Genomic DNA, 21780 nt, shown 5'->3' with positions numbered 1-21780 from the left:
TGTAGCTCAGATTCGAGCTGTAAAAAATCAATTTTCTCTTGTGTATTTTGTAGACAGACCTGAATGTCTATGAGAGAAACTTTGCTGACTTTTAAAGTATCATGAGTAGTAGAAAATATCAGAGTTTTGAGGAACTCTAATACCTCATAGATTCTGGCCATTTTCTCTAATCTTACACTTTAAACCAACTATGAACCAATATCACTACAAGGTATTCTCAAAATTTGTTCTGCCAGAAAACTACAACAATCAAGTGATATTATTCCTTGAGGAATGAACCAAAAGAAAGATTTTAACTCTGTAATTATTCTCCAAATCCACACACAACGATGGTTGGTTGCATTCATATACAAGGAAAGTATATTGTGCATTCCCAAACAATGAGACTCAAATGCTACAACAAATAAAATACTTGTTTCTCCATTATGAATACTCAGAAATATATATCAGCAAGGATGCAAACTTTACACAGTCATCTATTCAAGAAATACAGTGCACAAATTGAAAAGGAACCTGACCTAGCCACTTGTATAACAAATTCAACTTCTAGAGAGTCTGCTACAGCCCTAGGATTTCCTGCTATGCCAGGGGAATGATAGTAAACTTCATAAAATTGTCCACTGTTAAATCTGCACCAAACTTGATAAATATCGTCCCACTGATATAACAGAAATCAGCAGCCCATTTATCTCAGAATTAACTTCATGAAAAATTATCCCCGCATTAGAGTTGAACTTGCCCCCCCCCGCTTTTTTTTAAGAATACAATCTAGGTGCAAGAGGAAGTAAGACTGTGCTATTCTTTTCACAACCACCAAAGTTCCAGTTCGAGGGGACTTTTCTAGAATCGCAGCTATTGAAAATTCTCTGGAATCACAACTTAAAGCTATTGCCTCCACCCATGTGCAAGTTGAGGATTTGAAAAAGAGGCCTTTCACGCGGCCATTAATTCTTTTTGATCCCACTAAAGCAGTAAACGTTCGTTTGGAAAGCGTTTATGATATTTCTCCCAGAGGGCTTGATGAACTCTCCACAATTGAGATCCTTTGCTACATTTAAGAAGACTTTGTTCAATTCAAAAAGCCTACAGATAGACTGGGAGCTTCAGAATAGAGAATACAATGCAAAACTAGATAAATCTATTACCACATTCTTGCATTTACTATCTGGATATCTACTTCTTGCACATTCTCACAAGACGTTGGAGTACTTGATTCGGAAATACAAGATATATGCATACAACATAGATGATGTGATGTTGACGAAACAAGTTTATTTGTATCGATTTAGGGTTTTTGTATTGTTGAAGCTCGTCTGAAAATGTGTGGTCCAGACATCAAAACCCACAAAGAGTTCTACAAAGAATTCTTGAAGAATTTTGTAGCGGAGAATGGAGTTACGAAGTACATGGATCTACTGCAAGATGTTGCAAATAGGAAAATCCGTTCTGTTGATTTTGAACTCGATGACATCAGCAACTCTAAGGGGTTGGATGAGGAGTTCTTGGATAGAGTAAGAACAAATACGCATCGATATGTCAGCATTTTTGCGGAAGTAATAGATGAATTTTTGCCCGAACCCACTGAAGTTATTGCAAGGGACGACAATTATGATATTCTAATGAGACAAAGATTGTAAGAAGTGGGTGAAAATGCAGACAATGTAGACCCTTTTCAAAAGATGCCACCAGAGATCAAGTGTTTCTTTGAAGTTCATATTAACGACTTTGAAAAACAAAAGGCTTTCACACTGAGGGAAGTGACGGCCTGCCACATTGGACAACTTGTCAAAGTTGTTAGTATTGTTACTTGTTGTTCAGATGTGAAGCCATTGATGTAGGTTGATATCTACACTTGTGAGGAATGTGGATTTGAAATATATCAACAAGTCACATATCGAATTTTCATGCTACTTTTTGAATGCCCATCAAATTGTTGTAGGACAAATAATGCAAAGGGCAACCTCATTCTGCAACTAAGAGCCTCTATGTTCTTGAAGTTTTAAGAGGCTAAAATTCAGGAGCTGTTAGAGCATGTGCCCAAAGGGCATATGCCTAGATCAATGATAGTACACATAAGAGGAGAAATTACGAGGAAGGTTGGGCCAGGTGACCTAGTGCAAATCACTGGAATATTTCTTCCTATTCCTTATACAGTATTTTGAGTGATGCGAGCAGGATTGGTGGACTTGGTAGCAACGTTCCATTTCTCTCTTTGTTTGAAGCAAGCTCCATACACTGCTCTCTGCCGTCCAGTTTTGAACGCCCGAAGAATTGCAAGACAATCCAATCTTCAACGCTAATTCCAATGCACCAACTGAGCTATGAAATGTTGTCAGCATATGAACGAATGCGGGTTGAAGCTGGTCTGAAAATGCCTAGTCCACTTGCCATGGAGGATAGGAATGTTATATTAGGCTATAATAAAGTGCAGCGTCAAGTGAAGGATAATAGCTGTTAGGATTTGCTCTCAGGTAAATGTAACGTTTTTGTAGGAAGGACACTATAGAAGGCAGACTATAATAAGGTGCAGTGACAAGTGAATGATTAATAGCTGTTAGGATTAGTTCTCAAGTAAATGTAACGTTTTTGCAAGAAGATTGTATGGATAGATCCCAACTCAAAAATTGATGACAAAGCATCCAAAATGTCAGATCATCAGGAAAGTTCAGTGTTCAAATAGTGTAGTGTTTAGCATAGTATGCACACAGTGTGAGAATTATGTTATTCACCAGTCAACTGGAGAAATCACAAAACTCAGTTCAATTTGCTCGCTCGCTCAAAAATTCTTTTCCAAATATGCATAGAGAGACCACAAAACAAGTGGCTCAAATATGAGATTGAGCAGGTTAGGAAGGTATCCACTCTGATACCATGTTAAACACACATGGGCAACAACAGAATCTGAAGGATAAAACATGAGAGTACGATTTTATTAACAAAACATATACATTTACAGTACATGGTTTGACTGTTGGGTTTCACATCCCAAGGTCTCTTGGAATTCCTTTTGTCTATTCCGCTTCCACACTAACCCATTGAGGATTAGGTGTCCAATAGTTTATAATATATAGAGATGTGGTACTTCTTGAATCTACCAAGACTGATAATGTTGTTGAGCGGAAACTTGATTGCTTGGATAGATTCAGACATGCAATTTATTTTCAAGAGTTTGATAATGAGATTCCATATCTTGAAGGGGGATCCCAATACTATATCAATATGTGGAATCTTCTTCTGAAGCACTATCTCCCCCGCATGAATATCCAACCACTGATGACACTTTGAGTGATGTGATTGACAAAATTGGGAGAGAAAATATTGATTTAGCCCCATCTCTGTCAATTGAGAAGTCTGGGACGTCTCAAAAAGGTCCTCCAAAATATATGAAGAAAACACTTGAAAGTGTTCATTGTGATGATTCTGGAAAGAGAGGTACAAGAAGCTCAACCAAACATAATGGAGGTGGCATAAAAAATCATAATTTACCTGTTGATATGGATGTTTCTTATTATTATGAATTGAATTTGTTTACAGATTTTGAGCCAACTTCATTCAAATAGGTCACTTCTCATGATGAATGGAAATAAGCGATGCAGAGAGAATATGATGCTTTGATAAATAATGACACCTGGAAGCTCGTTAATCCTCCATTGTGAACCAAACCAATTGGCTGCAAGTGGGTCTTCAAGAACAAGTATAAAACATATGGCTCATTTGAAAAGCCTAAATTGAGGCTTATGGCAAAAGATTTTCACAAAAGGAAGGGGCCAACTATGAGGGAACTTTTGCCCCCACATCAAAATGGGCTACCATTCGAACACTCTTTGCCTTGGTAGCTCATGGATGTAAAAAATGGTTTCTTTAATGGAGATTTGAAAGAGAATGCTTTCATGTCCCAACAAGAAGGATTTGTTGTGAAGGGTCAGGAACACAAAGTATGCAAGCTTGTAAAATTTTGTATGGCCTCAAGCAAGCACTATGAGCCTCCTACAAGAAGTTAACTGAGCATCTTTTGAAACTCAACTTCAAATATTATGATCTTGACGATGCAACTTTGTTTGTTAAGAAAGTTGGGAAAATATTTGTATATCTTGTGGTGTATGTAGATGATCTTCTAATGACTAGGAACAATGAGAGCTACATTGCATCCACAAAGAAAGAACTAAGGAAAGGTTTTGAAATGACATAATTGGGCTATGTTCACTACTATCTTGGTATTGAATTAACTCAACATCCAAAGTTTATATTCCTCTCTCAGAAGAAGTACATTGGAGATCTATTAAACATGTTTGGCATGGCTAAGTGAAATCCTTTCACTACCCCAATGGAATAGAAGTTAAAGCTCACATCTAATGAAGAAAAATAATTTGAGGATGCAACGAAGTATAGACAACTCGTAGGAAGTCTCAACTACCTCACTACTACTAGACCAAACATTTAATTTTTTATTGGAATCCTCTCTAGGTTTATGAAAAATCCTTGTGAGGGTTACTCATTTGTTGCAAAAAGGAGCTCTAAATTACTTAAAGGGAACTCAAGACTTTGGACTCAAGTATAGACAGGTGGATGACTTCAACTTGATTGGATATTCTGATTCAGATTTTGATGGAGATAAGGAAATTGAAGTATCTACTTTAGGTTATGTTATGAGTCTTAGATCAAGAGCTGACTCCTAAAGGTCATACAAACAATCAATTCTAGTAGATTACACAATTGAGGCAGAATAGGTGACAGTCACTGAAGCAACAAAGGAAATTGTGTGGCTCGGGAAATTCTATAATATTTGCAGGAGAAACACGCTCATTCAACTCCCCTTTTGATTGACAACACTTCAGCAATAAATTTTGCCAAGAAACCAAAGTTCCATTATCAAATGAAGTACATCAACATAAAATACCATCTGATTTGACATGTTGTTGTGGCCAAAACAATCCACCTATGACATTGTTCCACAATTGAGTAGATTGCAGATATCTTCCTAAAGTGCTTGGAAGGCAAAAGTTTGAAAGATTCAAAATGATGCTTGAGCTCACCAACATCCCTTCAGATTAGGGGGGGTAATGTTAACACTTAATCATCGGGATTAGGTAAACTGATGTAAATATTTTAAATAGTAAAAATAAAAGGAAGTTGGAAGGCGAAGAGACATTGGGAGATGAAACCCAATAGTCTCCCTCTCCTTACATATAGTCATATGCTATCTTAATGAAAATGAAACAAGTTATCCATTGAGTTACACACCCCCTCACATATTTTATTTTCCTAAAAAAAATAGTTTAACCTAAGTTTTAGCCCTAGTTGGAATTCATGAATTTCATGTTATTTTAAGTTAAATTTAGGAATGTCATATTTTTACTTGAATTTCAAGATTTTAGATATGTGTGATTTCCTGGCTTTGATGTGGTGCTACATTTTGGTTAATCTAGAAAATTTGAATGCCATGCTAAAATGACTTGTTATATCTTCACCAAGCTAATGATATGCTAATTTAAATACCAAAATGTTAGACTTTCCTAATTCTATTATATGTAGGAGATTATTTATGAAAAAATTGACATAAAAATGATTATAACTTGTAGATTTATTGGATCTGAAAAAGAGTTTTTGAAGAAAATAAACAAGCATAAATACATATCAACTTGAACTCAAAGTTCTCTTTGAAAAATGGCAGAAGAATACCATCCATTGCCATACGACCAATGATAAATCTTTGTTATTCCTATAGCCTGCAAATTGACACAGGAATTCAGATAAAACTACATTCACATAATTCATGTATACAAAAAAGGTAGTTGCATGCCACCATGTGGCTCTTGTTTTTTATTACAAACTAATCACAATAATCTTCCAAAATTATGATTTTTATTACATTCTTGCAAGAAAATTCTATAACTGAGAATGATACCAAAGAATTCATGGACCCTATTAATTCGAAATGACATATGGCCTATTATATTCTTTAAATTCCTAGAATTCTGATTAACTTTATATGAAAAAATTGAAGACAATTTGAAGTTAGAAGGTGGTGGACAAATATTTTTGGTCAAAATCAAACTTAGGTCACAAGAAATTTGCCTCATCAAGAAGAACACTCCACTCTATCACTTTTGTATATTTTATGTCCATTGCGTTTACCTTAGCAATATTTGTGTCACTAACCTAGTCATTTGTATATCTTGATTCTCTTGTTGACCTTTCATTCCTTCCCCATCTTTACGACTTTCCATTTCACTCATAACATTTCGTTGCTTCTTTTTTTTCCTTTCAAATTCAGAGACTCATTAAACCCCCATAGCTTTTTTTTTTGAGTTTCAATTTCAATATTGAAAACCTTGTTCATGGGTACCCTGCATTCTTGAAATGTGTTATCATATGCTTAATGAATATGGGTTTCATTAAACCCAGCAAGTAGTTGTCCTATATTTAACTGGATCTAAGGCCTAATTAGCTATCCAACATTTAACTAGCTCTGAGGCCCGATATGGCATTGAATATATAGGAAAATTTAATAGTGGAAAGAGGCCCTAATAAAAAATTACATCCACATAATAAGAAAAGAAAAGGTTAAAAAAATGTCATCATGTCAAAATAAGATAACCATTTGGAAAGTATGTAAGGAAATAATGCCACTCATCCCATCGCATGTATCATTGATGCCTAGTAACAATAAGTTTATCAAAACTTGGGAGGATGGTATAATGCAACATCCATAATTTTGAAATTTCCTATGTTAGAAAATGGATGACCCCTTAGAACCTTGCAACTCTATTTGACATCTTTATTTAGGACAATTTGATTGTTGAAAGGTTCTTAGGATGGAAGATACTACCATTTCCAAACTCGATTATTGCTTAGTTAGATGCTCATTTAATATATCTTTGAGGTTAAGCTTTTGTGATAGGTCCATAAATGTAATGAGTATATGGATATATTGAGCTACAAATCTCAACTAATGAAATTTTTAATCTTTATAGAGTCATATTTGGAATCAATTTTTTTAAATTAATTTATATTACCACAAAAAATAAAGTTACATCATTCCTTCCATAAGAATAATATTTAGTGATACACTTAATATTTTCTCAGTTTCATATTCTATGATTGATCATGGGTTTGGCCTTCTTTCCATTTCTCTTCCATATGTCTATCTAATCTGATGGATTACCAGGAGAAGATATAGATTAGAAAATTATGGAATTTCCTTTAGAAGCTTCCATTGCCAATGCTATTGGCACATTTATTGCTTCCTTCTCACCATCTGAGTGATTTGATTTATGGCTTTGTTTGTTCCCACTTATTGATGGAGCAAGACTTGCAACTGATCCTTTATTGGGTTCAATTGAGGGTTGAAATTCCTTTGTCAAGGGATGCATTGACTCTACATGAGGCTGAGATGACTTTGAAGGTGTTTCCTTAATAATAGGGGATATATGTTGCTAGGTGTTTCCCCGCTTGTGAGTTGTAGTAGTCCTGGGTCCTTTTGGAAGTTTGTCATTGGTTAGTGTTGCTGTGTACTTGAAATTTCATTACCATCTCCTTTTTCTTATGATTGTCATTCATGACAATTTTTTTGTCTTCCTTTTTCAACCATCTATCTTGGTTATATATCTTCTATTTTTCCAACTCCCTTCTTTGAAAGTCTAATTTTCTATATAACTCAATAATTTCAATTGGAGTAGAATTTAGAAATTTCACACAATTTTCCAGACCTTCCCTTGTTATTGATAAATCATCAGATGCTCTTTTTCCCTTTGCTAAGTATTTTGCATAGACTTCTTCTTCCTTAACATCTTTTAGTAGATGTCCTTCTTCTTAAGTACTTTTTTCCTTGTTGTCTCTCTATAACTCTTCTCCCAGAGTTATCCTTGTCTCATCATCTTCATTAATATTCTCCTGCATTTGTTTTTCATCAATAACATTAATCAAATTCATTTGATTACTTTTCTGAGATAATATTCCTTCATTCTTCATCAGAATAAAAGCATGATTCCTCATCTCTATGGTAGCTTCTATAGACTCATCAATAGAATTTTTCTTCTGTATGCTATCAAATTCTTCTTCTTCTGTGAAGTTTTCTTTGTCACCTTTTACTTCTAGATCTTCATCTACTTTGAAGATATCTTCAAAAGGTTGCTTTTATTCTCTACGACAGCTCTAACATTCTGCTACCTACTCCCAGGTGACTCTTATGTCTCCTTCTGGTTCTGAGTTCTTGCAATCTCAGTCTTGATCTGAACAGATTTCAGATTCTGCTCCTTCTCTCTGACAAACTCTAAAGTTTGTTCATCCTCCTATGATGTACTTGCAATCATCCACAAATTATTAATTTTAAAATCATAAGACCTGGCGGTCTTACTCGACTCTTCAATCATCACATTTCCTTGCTAACTAATAATTTGAGCTCTTAGAAAACAAGAACCATTCCTTGTGAAGAAAGGAGATGAAGTTGAGCCTGAGGAGCTCAATCACATAGAAGACTTAGAGCAACAAGGAAATGTGATGACCGAAGAGTCGAGTAAGACCGCCAGGTCTTATGATTTTAAAGTTAATAATCTGTGGATGATTGCAAGTACATCACAGGAGGATGAACAAACTTTAGAGTTTGTTAGAGAGAAGGAGCAGAATCCAAAATATGTTTAGATCAAGACTGAGATTGCAAGAACTCAGAACTAGAAGGAGACAAAAGAGTCACGTGGGAGTCGGCAGTAGAATGTTAGAGCTATCGTAGAGGAGGAAGATGGCAGTCTTATTCCAATGAAGACTGAAGAAATGTTGTCCCAAATAAATGATCCAATGAATGTCATTGGGGAAGGACAGATATTGTTTGAAGATGATATGGAGGTTATTAAAGAATAAGAGATTAAGGATGAAAGGGGGGCAGTAAGAATCAAACAATTTCAAATAAGTGTTAACCAATAGCAGGCTAAGGAAGAAGAAGTTCACTATTGTGAACAAAAGCAGGGAGGCATCATTGAAATAGATGATGTGGAGGAGAGGCTAATTGACAGTCTCATGAATTCTTTTGAGAATTCAAAACATCATACTGACGTGCTGACAAAGGAGAAAGAAACAAAGCAACAAACTGAATTGTTGCCAAAGGAAAATAAGGCACTGAAGCCTTATGTTTTTTATTTTAACAAATGTTTTGTGAATGCAGGTTTAGTTGCAGATACTGGAGAAAATTTGGCACAAATGAGCAGCCAAATAAAAATGGAAGAAGAATATTTTGTGGAAGAATTTAATCCATGGAACATAGATGTTCAATTGTTGGAGAGAATGCTAGAAAGTCAGAATTCAATGTAGAAATTAGATGTTTCAGAGGGAGATATCCTTAAAAATATTCAGGAAGTTTGGGTGGAAGCAATGTCTACAATGGTAGCAAGAGAAAAAGTAGAAGAAAATAAACAACAATTTGAAGAGTTAGTAGACAACAACAACAACCTGAAGCAGAGAGAAAGAGGTAACAGTGAACGACAGAATATGGACCAGCCCAAAGATATGCTAGAGATGGAGATTGAAGAGTTATGGAAGTTAATGATGAAGCAGTTGATATGGAGGAAAATGATAGCAACAGGAAAGATGATCAGTCAAAACTTGAACATGATTGACAAGGAAAGGAAGATGAACCAGAAGATAACAGAAATACTATAGCAGCAAAGGTGCAAGACATTTGGGCAGTTACAAACTAAAGTTTGAGACCCTCGAGGTTTTTTATCAACACATGAAAACACATGATCAGGAGATCATGAATATTTTCTACTTTGGGAGTCTGATGTAGGAGCATTCAACCGAAGAGAAAATCATTGTATTTTAGTAGACATAGGGGGTCATGTGTTTTAAGGAAGTTGGATTCCTAAGTGATGAATTAATGTAATATGTAGGATTTCGAGTGAGTAGGATGAGAATTAATTATATGTTGTGAGGATGTTGTAAATTCTCTTGAATTAAGGAGAACATGAGTGGTTAATAATGACAAGAGAGTTAGAAGTCAATTATAACTCTTAAGGTAGTTTCATGATTCGAGGAACTAGAGGGAGTTCTTAGGGATTAATTAGAGTTAGAAGTGGACTTAGAGGACATTTAGGAGTCAGTTCAATAGATTAAGGGTTTGAACCAGTATTAGTTCAATAGAACCTTTCTGGTATAAATGTAAGCCTACGGGTAGAGAGTGAGAAGGAGGCCACTAATATCGAAGATCAGGCCTGAGAGATAGAGAGTCTCGACATGTAATCAGTTGTTCATATTTATATATAGAGGTTCATTTAGGAATTGTGTAATGTGTGAAATAATTATGTAATGATTGATTTATGCATGAATTCGTAGGTTCTGTAACAAATGTTGCAGCCAGAGTCTTGTAGAACTACGCAGAGGAATCATAATGGATCATTGAATCCAGTTGAAGGATCAAGAAATGCTCTGAAGTGACATCGATCAAAGGAGCATGAGAAGTTAAGCTTAGGATGAAGAGTGCACAGAAAAATAGCAGAAGAACTAGAACCTTTTGAAGAAACCCAAACCACAGAGAAAAAATGAAGAAAGAGTGTAAAAACCAAGTGACAGGGACAAACAGAGAAGTGAGGTGCCAGTACACGGCAACCGTTGTGTCTTATAGATCAGTGGTCGCATGGGGTAGTGTTGAAATATCGCAACGACAAATTTTAACAAAGAAAGGTGGTTTAAACACACAAGTGGTATTTCGAATGAGTGATAAGTGGTAAGTGGTATTGAGGAGTGAACACCCAATCCCGCTAGCTAAGCAACACATAGCAACGAAGGAGAGAGTGAAAATTTCTTTTTCGGGTAGTTATTCTTCATGCCTGTTGTCTATCCGAAGTCATCATGGACTATTGGATCTACTAAGTGTAGATCAATGACAGAACACCGTCAAGCGACTTTTGGAACGGGGAAGGATCTCGACCGTTAGATCGATTTCCAGATCAACAGTCAAGATTTAATCGAAGCTATTGGAATGAGGTTGGAATGACCCCCCTAAATATGGCAATAGCGATAAAGATTTAATCACAACCATCAGATTGAAAGCTAGATCTATGGTCCTGATTGGATCAGAGATCGAAGGGGAAATGCAAGAAGCAATATGAAGCAGACTTGATAGGCTTATATGGGCATGTTTGTTATATTTGAATTTCGACCGTTTAATCGCATATCAGATGCGGAGGAGGTGTGTATTAGTGCGACCCACAGAGGAGTGGAGACCCGATTGCGATAAAGGTGTACCTTGGAAACCATCCAAAGGCTTTAAAAAGGTGGAAAAGGTAAGTTTATGCCTTTTATATGTATTTCTATGTATAATAGAAATAAAGCGCCGACTGAAGGTTTGGTGGTTAAGTATTCATTTACCAAACGTTAAAGAGGGGTTTGTTATATATATGCAGAAACAATGTTATGAAGGCCTAAAGCACGAATAACGCTTAAACTAGAGTTTATAAGGGGTGATTGAGTAAAGATATAAGGGAAAAGATGAGTTAAGGATTAGACTTTATTAGTCTATAAATCATTCTTCATGAGACTATGGAAGGGGCCGAAAACCTTAGTAAATGAAGATTGGACTCCTTAGAGAGTTAAATTCCTGGGAAGAATGTGCTTATGCATTTTATATGCATCCTGTGGGTGTAAGCTGTGATAGCCCTGCATCACTTTTGCCATATTTAGTGCTTCCTTCTCATCATCTGAGTGATTTCATTTAAGGCTTTGTTTGTTCCCACTTATTGATGGAGCTAGAATTACAACTGATCCTTTACCAAGTTCAATTGAGGGTTGAAATTCCTTTGTCGAGGGATGTATTGACTCTACATGAGGTTGAGATGACTTTGAAGGTGTTTCTTTAATAATAGGGGATATATGTTGCTAGGTATTTCCCTGCTTGTGAGTTGTAGTAGTCTTGGGTCCTTTTGACTCCCTTGAATCTTAACAACCATGATTTTGTTTCTTAGAATTCAGGTGGGCATAGGGCCCTTGGACAAAGGCAAGGCAATTTGAATATGACTATCTTGCAATGAAAAAAAATGTTTTCAGAATCCAACAATAGTGAATAAACCTACCCCTCCATTTGAGAAGGATTTTATCAAGAAATCCTTTACTAAGGTTCACTTCGACAAATATGTAAATGAATGCGATAATTCCTTTGATAGTCCTTTGATGTATAAATCTAATAAGTTTCCCACGTCTTCTAAAACATCTAGATGAGACAAATGGATGGGCAATTTGGGGATGCTTACCCAAACTAGTGTTGCTAGAGCTAAAATGGAAACATGGTTGAAGAGAGAAACCGGAGTGGCCCAAAAACCATGATCCTTGATTGAACACTTTTTGTCAATCCTCTAAATTTTTTAAGAGAACAACAAAAATGTAACACAATATCCTAAGATCAATTCTAGTTCATCCACTCTTATAGGCAAGTTCCAAAGGCAAAAATCCATTAAAATGATAAATAAGCACTTGCCATTCATAATATCTAGCCAAGAATCTACATATCACATTATTCACTTCGAGAGTTGGGGTTTCTACTACATATTCCCCCACAAAAGTTTGTCGTGAGAAATATTTATGGTTTGGAGGTGGATGTCCTTGTTTTAGAACATACTTCAAACATTTGGGTTGGTATGAGGACATACCTCAACCTTTGGCTCCACCTTGTAATCTTGAAACCATATAGATGATGTAATCTGTGTCTATGTCATACTCACTAAGAGATTTATGGTCCTAAAGCTATCAACCTTCGTATAGGATTCTAAAATTCCATATACATTTTCACCCAATCCTATATCTTGGATGCAATTAAGGAGACAAAACCTTGGGCTTTAACCCATAAAAAAATGTAACTTCATGAGATATATTTCAAAAAGATCATAAAACTCACTATATTTGAGGTAATAACCTCCCCTTGGATGTAGAGATAACCCTTTAGAGTAGGGGGGCTTATGGTATGAGGTTGACTCAAGACAATAAAGTATACTTAATAACATCTCTTCTTGGACTATGCGTATTCCAAGTATGTGTAAAAGAATGTGTTTACTGAAATTAGAGAGTAGACTAGTCTTGCCTCATTCCTACAAGGAAATGTTCATCATCTAGCATAAAAACTATATTAAAACCTTTTAAAAAATCTAGTTCTAAAAAAAGTCATGCGCAACAATTCCTATGTTTACTTGTAAAAATACATGGTTAGCAAGTAATAGAACAATCTTTTAGTAAGATAATTAGTTGTCCAAGATTAATTGTATCGGAAGTTCATGTTCTCCTACCAGAGTTAGTTTAGGTCGAATGAGTTAGCATTGATGTTGCAGAAAGAAGAAAAGAAATGGATTAGAAATATTTTGGATACAAATTCTCTACAATCAAGAAGCATAATTAAACAATTAGCTATAAGGTATCTTACAAAATCCATTTGGAGAAAAGGAATTCCAAAGTTGCGACAATTAGAATAATTATTTTATCTTCCTAATGTAATCAATAATAGTGAACATTAATAAATCATCTTTGAACTAGGATTAAGAGATGTAACAATTAATCAAGTTAAAATGATTATTCCTTATTAAGGACTTAAAATCCTAGATTCAATGTGGATTAGTAACTTAGTAGTCATTAGAGGAACTTAGTAGTCATTAGAGGTTATGTAATCATCATAAGGTATATTTATAGCTTCTCTACTCTAATTCAACATACATTATTAAGACTAATATCTGGAATCAATTAGATGCAAGATAAATTGACTTGATTTGTTTTTTATGTTCCCTAAGATCTCAAAATAATTAAGCATATTGTTTATCCAAAGAGACCTCTTACATGGATGTTGGGAAAATAAGGCTAAAAGGTAAGCTAATTTCATTATTTATCTCTTCATCACAATTTCTAATGTTTAATTAAAAAAAGTTGCACACTCAATGCTCCTTGCTTACTTGTGTCATAAATTTAAGATGGAGGTATCAGACACAAGGTGGATTAATTTCTTGGGGGTATCAAATTGGGTTTTCTTTGGTTCAAAATCATTCACCTTTGTTTTCAAGAATCCATAGGTGAGTAGTATGGGATAACCCATGTAAAATTGAATAATATTTGTAAATTCTTCAATTCGCACATTTAAAAATGAAATTAGGAAGAGTGGAAAGCAATAACCATCATTTTATTTCTATATTTGTGAAACTATGACAACTCACTATTACTTGAGGACTAATGCGAGTCTTCCACAAACTCTTTCTCGAATGAAACCCATGTGCATATTCTCAAAAGTTAATAATTAATAAAAATATAACAAATATTTATAGCTACAATATTTTGGATCTTTGTTACTTAGTAAACTTATTTTGATATAGTCAATCTACAATTTTTAGTCATCAAAAAATAATGTTGTTGATACACCATATACAATAATCTAAGACGAAAAGTACATTTTTCACACATTATAATTATTTTTTTTTGTAAGCTTAGGTGGGACCTTCTCATTTTCGAGTTTTTACATGTCCATTATTCACCCCATTTCCAGGGAGGGTAGCACAAGAATCGAACCCAAGATCTCCGGTTCGGTGAGACTTCATTTCCACGGCCATTGCCACTTGAGCTACCCCATGCGGACCACACATTATAATTATTATTTGGTCTATTCATAAAACATTAAAATCTCTTATATAAAAAAAAGCTAAAACAACTCTTTACAAGGGTCTCAAATATTTACTAATAATAACAACAATAAAAGCGCTACCACTAAAACTCTTATTATACATTGTATTTCATAACTACCATGGCTAGTTTAATACTTACAACAAAGTTTTACAAGTGTTTTGAAGTATGATTCTTTCAATAGTGCCTTAAATGAATTAAAAGCTTCATTTCATGAATTATATGATACATATAGAAACCTAAAACCATCTTAGTATTGAATCTATCCACTGTTGATAGGATCTAAACAATGTTTTGCATCTTAATAGGTTTCATCAATCTGAGTGCTTGGTAGATTCAAAGTTCATGTAAATTTAAGCCCATTTAAATTAAATGCTTGACACCATCATTGTATCATTTTCTAAGAAAAATATTTTTAAGAAACACGAAGTACCGTTTCTAAGAAAACTCGTTTTAAGAAAATACTAAATACCCTTTTTCTATAAGGAAAATGAAACAATTAACATTCACTTCTATATTATTCATCTCTTCATCATCATATTCATTTTAACCTAGCTAACCATGTCAACTATTATTATAATACTTTAAACTTATCACAGTCATAAATTAAGAACAGCTGAAAGCCTATAATTATTAACATAATTATGTAATGCTGAAAATTTATCAATCATTTAATTTATATAAAATTGAAAATGTGTAAAATAATATTAAAAAATTGTAACATGACACTAGAATAATAAAAATAAGAAACACAACACATAAATAAATAAATAAAATATTTTGAAAATCTATACCACTTATACATAACTCTATTCCAAAATTAACTGCAACTATAAACATATAACATTCTACTAACATTATATAGATAGCCATTTATAACATTCCTACTAACATCATGTAGATAGCCTTTTAAAGATAAAAAGTCCACAAATGAGAATGAAAACAACAAATTCAGACCCTTATTCCAAAATGTGGTCTGGCCTATTATGGTCGTTAAATTCCTTATACTACGATGTGCACTGTATTAAAGAATGCCCTTTTCCTTAAGTTCGTAAATTGAAGTACGCTTTTCTTAAGTGCATAAATTGATGTTAAAAAGGTAGTGAGCAGAAAATTTTGGTCAAATTCAAATAAAAGGTCACGATAAAATCGTCTCACCAAGCATAACACTCCATTCTGTCGCTTCTGTATCTTTCATATCCCTTCATTTACCTCAACAATATTTGTGTCACCAACCTGTTCGTTTGTAGATTCTGCTGCTCCTGCTGATCCTTCATTCCTCTCCCCATCTTTGCGACCTTCCATTTCACTCATAACATCCTGCTCCTTCTCTGTTTGCCTTTCAATTCCAATATTCAGAGGCTCGTTACACCCCTGCTGCTTATTGTCAATTTCAATATTGACAACCTCCTTCATGGGTACCCAGCTTTGTTGAAATGTGTTATCATTTTCTTGACTAAGATGGGTTTCGTTAAAGCCAGCAAGTGGTTGTTCACCATTTAACTGGCTCTGATGGCTGCTCTGCCCTCCCGCACCATCTGCTTCCAACATTTGATTCATCATATTCAATGGCAGCCCTGCCATGGGAAACTGAACCACCGTTGATTGGTCTCCATTGTAGTAATTGTGGACTAGCAGGTTTGGATCATGACCCCCCATTATTCTTTCCAAAGAATTATGATCAGAGGGTTCCTGTTCTTGATTAATTATAGCCTGAGAAGGATTATGATTAGGAGTCCAGGAGCTCATTTCGTTTTCATTACCTGCAGCTATACCGCCATTCTGGACAGGCAGTTGAGAAGCCCGAGAGTGGTTTTGTGCGTGGTACATTCCTCCGACCTCATGAAGAAAAGCAGAGCCCTCCTCACGCTGCTGCCTTTTTTGAGTTTCGATTTCAATATTGACCGCCTCGTTCATGGGTACCCCATTTTGTTGAAGTGAATTATCAACTTCTTGATGAAGGTGGGTTTCATTAAACCCAGTAAGTGGCCATGCACCATTTAACTGGCTGGTCAGATGGTTGCTCTGCTCTCCTGCAACAATTGTCTCCAATGTTTGATTCCTCATCAATTGCAGCCCTGCCATGGGTGTTTCTCCGTTGCCTTGAGCACGTCGTGAATCAATCGGAAACTGAGCCGCCGTTGATTGGCCTCCGCTGTAGTAATCGTGGACTAACTCATTTGGATCATGCGCCTCAATTCTTCTTTCCCTCAAATTGCGATCAGCAGGAGCTTGTTCTTGCCCAATTATATCAGCGGGAGCAGGATTAGAGTTAGCAGTCGAGGAGCTCATGTAATTTGCATTGTCTGCAGCTGTACCGCCATTCTGCACAGGCATTTGCAAGGGCCTAGAATGGTTTTTTGCCTTGTAGGTTCCTTCGACCTTAGGAAGAAAAGTAGCGCCCTGGGGAATTAAATGGTTTACCTGTGGAGGTGCCTGCAGCTGATCCATTCTAATTGCACTGTCACTAATTGCAACCCTATCACCATAATCAACACTAGCAGCATTGCCATTATGATGCAGGTTGTTTATTGAATACTGCATTGGGGTAGATACTCCCGCTCCCTCTCTCACTTCAGGACCAACAATATTGCCAGCGCTGGCAGCTTGTTTCTTTTCTACTTTACGTCTGAGTACTTGTCTCTTTGTACCCACTTTTTTGTGAGGTTGAGTATTCTCTAGACTTGCTCGTTGGGATTTTAGCTGCGATGTGTTAATTTCAGATTGAGGATATGGCATTGGCTGCATTACTCTTGCAGAATTAAACATACCGTTACTCGAAAAGTAGTCCCTCTGAACTTGGCCATAACCATTCATGTGGGAATGGCCTCCAGTAAATCCATTAAAATGATTATTACGATTTGGTAGATCCGAACGAAACCCCGTCACAGGACCTGTGCTGCTTTGAACGGGTGTGCACGCAGGTCTACTTGGTGCAATTGTGGGTGTATAAAGATTTGATGAATACCATGTAGTACTGCCCCCTCCGACTCCTCCTGTGGGTCTGGGTGTGGGAGTCATGCCTACCCCTAGTCCACCTGTTGCTGTAAAATTCATTGGTCTGACCCCTTGTGGGTTCTGCGTAAACTGTGCAGCAGGGAATGAAGGAGCATGCACATGTGCTGCTGGGTTTCGTGCATTACTGGTAGATGCAGTATGTCTTCCGAGTATTGCAAACTTTGCCTGCTGCAATAACCATTTCATGGTTTCTGCGCTCTCTCGGAATCCCAGCAAAAGGGTGAGCTTTAAAAAGTCCTTTGATACCATGGGCAATATCCAATCGACAGTTTGCCCGCCTCGGGCGAAGCCGAGTTCCCTGGTCAGCTCTTGCAAAGGCGCTATTTGACTTGGCGATAGCCAATCCAGCTGGCTACGTGGATTCTGGAGGTCCTGGAAATGTTTGATTCGAACCGTTTCCAGTAGCCAGTCGATAGTCTGACCGCAATTGTCGTAACCCATTGATCTGTTGAGCTCTGCAATGCCTTTCGCTCCCTGTGGAGTAGGTAATAAAAAATCGATGGTGGATCCTAGACTTTTGAGATCCAAAAGTGCAGTAAGCTCGTCTAACCTTTCTTTGCAGTCATGGGACACTTGAACGCTGGGGGCCCTTGTGCTCGCCTCCTTATTCTTCATTTGTACTTCGTCACATTTTGCGGTTTTCATCTTCGGTATTTTGGCGGACAGGCGAGTAGAGCTCCTCAGTGGAGCCGGAGCTGGATTAGCAGTTGCTTTCCTTTTAGCGGGGGCCATTTGATATGCGTGGACGGGGAGATTGAAATCCTTTCGTTTATATCGTTCCAGTTAGCTTTGGATGATAGCGCGAGATGTTAGCTTCCTGTAATATAGACGGGGGAGAGAAAGCGGGAGTGAATCAAAACTGGATGGTCCCTAAATGGATATATTTGATGATCGACTCGAGCTGGAGTGCGTATTAATGCGGTTTATAGAGTGCATATCCCCACGTGTATAACGTTAGAGATTTACGCTGGATTGTCGGCCTCGTTGGTGAACCCAACTACTAACTACATTTACGTAATGGCGCTGTGTACGAATGCGACAATTTTGGTTAGAAAATAAATCTTCATCGGAATTCGATTTTTTTGGGTTGCAAAATCGAAAGTTTATAATGCTTCAAATGTGCTTTTGAAGCTAGAATTTGGTTTAATGCCATCAATAACCACTCCCTTTAGCCAAAATTTCTGTTAAATTTATTCAAAACCATATTAGGGAATTTAATATTTTCTCAGCAAAATGGTCACTAAATAAATGTTAAAAAGTTAAAATCTATTTAATTGTAAATTTGAATTTGAATTTGAATTGCTCTTCACGATTGGAATTCCTATCTTAAAAAGCTTTATGAATCTCCAAATGTCATGGATAATTTGGAAACCCTTCTCACAACGAAAGAAGTTTTCTCTTTAGAAGACATTAAGTTTGGGGTTAATCGCCTCGCTAATGGGAAAGCTAAGGACATTGAAGGTTACCAAGTGGAAATCTTAAAAATTGGAGGTCATGTCCTCATCCCCCACATCCACAAGCTTTTCAATCAAGCAGTCAAGCAAGGGTTCCCTAAACCTCGGACTGAGAGCCTCATTATCCCTATTTTTAAAAGTGGGGATACAAATAACCCCTCTAATTATCGAACAATTATGATCAGCCCTCTCTTAGCCAAGTTATAGGGTAGTATTTTGGAAAAGAAGTTAAGCATATGGCTTGAAAGTGAAGGTAAGCGGGCTAAAGGCCAAGCAGGTTTCAGAAGGCATCACTCAACAACAGACCACCTTGTTACACTTAGGATCATTGTGGAGGAATGTCGTAATGATAAATCCAATTTATTTTGTTGCTTTGTGGACTTTAGAAAGGCTTTCGATACGGTTCCTAGATACAACCTTTGGAATAGATTAGAAGAGCTAAAGGTTCCTCTCGAGTTGAGAGCTGCCACTATAAGGTTATACGAGAATGTAATTGCCAAGCTAAAGAGCGATGAAGGGTGGTCGAAAGATATTAAGTGTAACATCGGAGTTAAACAAGGTTGCCCCCTCTCCCCTACCCTATTTGGCATTTACATCGATAAGCTCGAAGGCTATTTAGAGGAAGCAGGATGTGATGGCACGATCTTAGCTGGGATAGTCATCATCCTTCTTCTTTATGCTGACGATATTGTTCTTTTAGCAAGGTGCCCATCTGATCTTAATAAGCAACTCAGGCTTCTTAAGGATTTCTGCTCTACCATGGGTATGACTGTTAACACTGACAAAACAAAAGTTATGATTATCAAATCCAAGAAGGACACTTACGCTAATTTTATGTATGACAATAATAACTTGGAGGAAGTGTATTCTTACAAGTACCTAGGAATTGATATTCATCACAAGCTCAACTGGAACCATAGCATTGAGAAAAAGATTAATGGGGGGTGGAAAGCTTACTTTGGTCTTGAAAATAATTGTAAAATAGAAAACCTTGTAATGTGGGATAAAAAGAAGTTCCTCTTTGAAACTTTAGTCACTCATGTTATCTTATATGGCTGTGAGGTTTGGGGTTGTAGCATCTCCAGAGAATCATGGAGAAAGGTTGAGCAAATAGAGAAGCGTTTTATAACTTATAACCTGAAAATTAAAGTAATACACCCTATCCTATTCTCCTTGTAGAAGCAGGTCTTTCCCCTATTGAGAGCCTAGCTATGCTTAGGTTTCTATTGTACAAGCACAAAATCAGTAACATAGACGATCATAGACTTCCTAAGCTAGTTTTAAATTCTAGCCAAAACCACCTAAGGCTCAATCGAGGGTGGCATAAAGACACAAGGGCCTGGTTAAACTATTGGGAGATCAACGAAAATGATGCATTGAAAAACATAAATAACATTAAAGATATTGTTACTTCTAAGTTCAAAGAAAAAATGTGGTGTGAGAAAGACTTAGCGGCTAAAAGAAAATTAAGTTATTATAAGAAGGTCATCAACCCCACCCTAGAAGATCAAAAGTATCTCTCTATTTTAACTAGCTCAAAGAAGAAAATTAATATAGCAAAGATTAAAACGAATTCTCATGAGCTCCATAGTGAAACAGGTCGTTGGGCAGTTCCTAAAACGCCATGGACAGAAAGGATCTGCCATATATGTGAGAATAGGAACATCGAGGATGAAAACCACTTCCTCTTAGAGTGCCCCGCGTATAACCACATTAGATCTCAGTTTCACAATCTTTGTTACAATACTGACCTTCCTAGCCTTTTACAATGTCAAAATTATAGTGAGCTCGGGAGGCTTCTCTCCAAGCTTTTTGAGCATAGGAATAAAATCTTAAATCAAAATAGATAATTTGTTTCTTTAGGTCCGATAGACCATTATTTGGTCTCAGCGGACGTTAACCATCATCATCATCATATATATATATATATATATATATAATATTATATTATATTATAGTGTACTCTTTTTTATTAATAAAATTATAAATAATTTTTTGGTCAAATTTTCATTTGTGTTGTTTAAAATAGTTTTTTTATTATATATATATGATTTAACATCCTCAAAAATTTTTGAGACACTTAGATTGTGAAGAATTCATATGTCAAAGTTGTAATTTCAATAAATCTATGTCATATTTTAAACAAATTACATCAAAAAATAAACCAGAAAACTTTCTAAAAAATAACACTTAAAAGCCACTCGTTAAAATAAATTCAAGTAATATTATGCAACTAAATAATTATTAAAAAGTTGAAATCGATTTGGTTGTAAACATGAATCTTTTTTATATATATATCATTATGATATATCTAGAGCATAGAGTATTTATCCTATCACTAATCTCTTCTATCATCATTCAGTTTGGTCCTAATGATGGAAACGTTCACAAAAATGATTTTTACTATGGATACTCGGAGGCTAAACTCAAAAGGAATGAACCATAGATGTCTCAAATCCAGCGTAGAGTATATTGTAATTTTATTTTTATTAATAAAGTTATAAATAATATTTTTTCAAAAAAGATTATTCGTATTTATTAAAATAAATTCAAATAATAATGAATGTTGAGATATATTTCTGTTAAAATCACATAGGAGACTTTTAGTTTTGAACCATCAAGTGTGGTTCATCATGAGGACAAGATGACTAACTAGATCATGGCATCGAATAAA

The sequence above is a fragment of the Pinus tabuliformis genome, chromosome 1_2 (genome assembly GCF_031772625.1).
Source record: "Pinus tabuliformis cultivar Carrire ecotype Pingquan chromosome 1_2, CPIR1, whole genome shotgun sequence".
Lineage (NCBI taxonomy): Eukaryota > Viridiplantae > Streptophyta > Pinopsida > Pinales > Pinaceae > Pinus > Pinus tabuliformis.
This window is presented reverse-complemented; position numbering follows the sequence as displayed.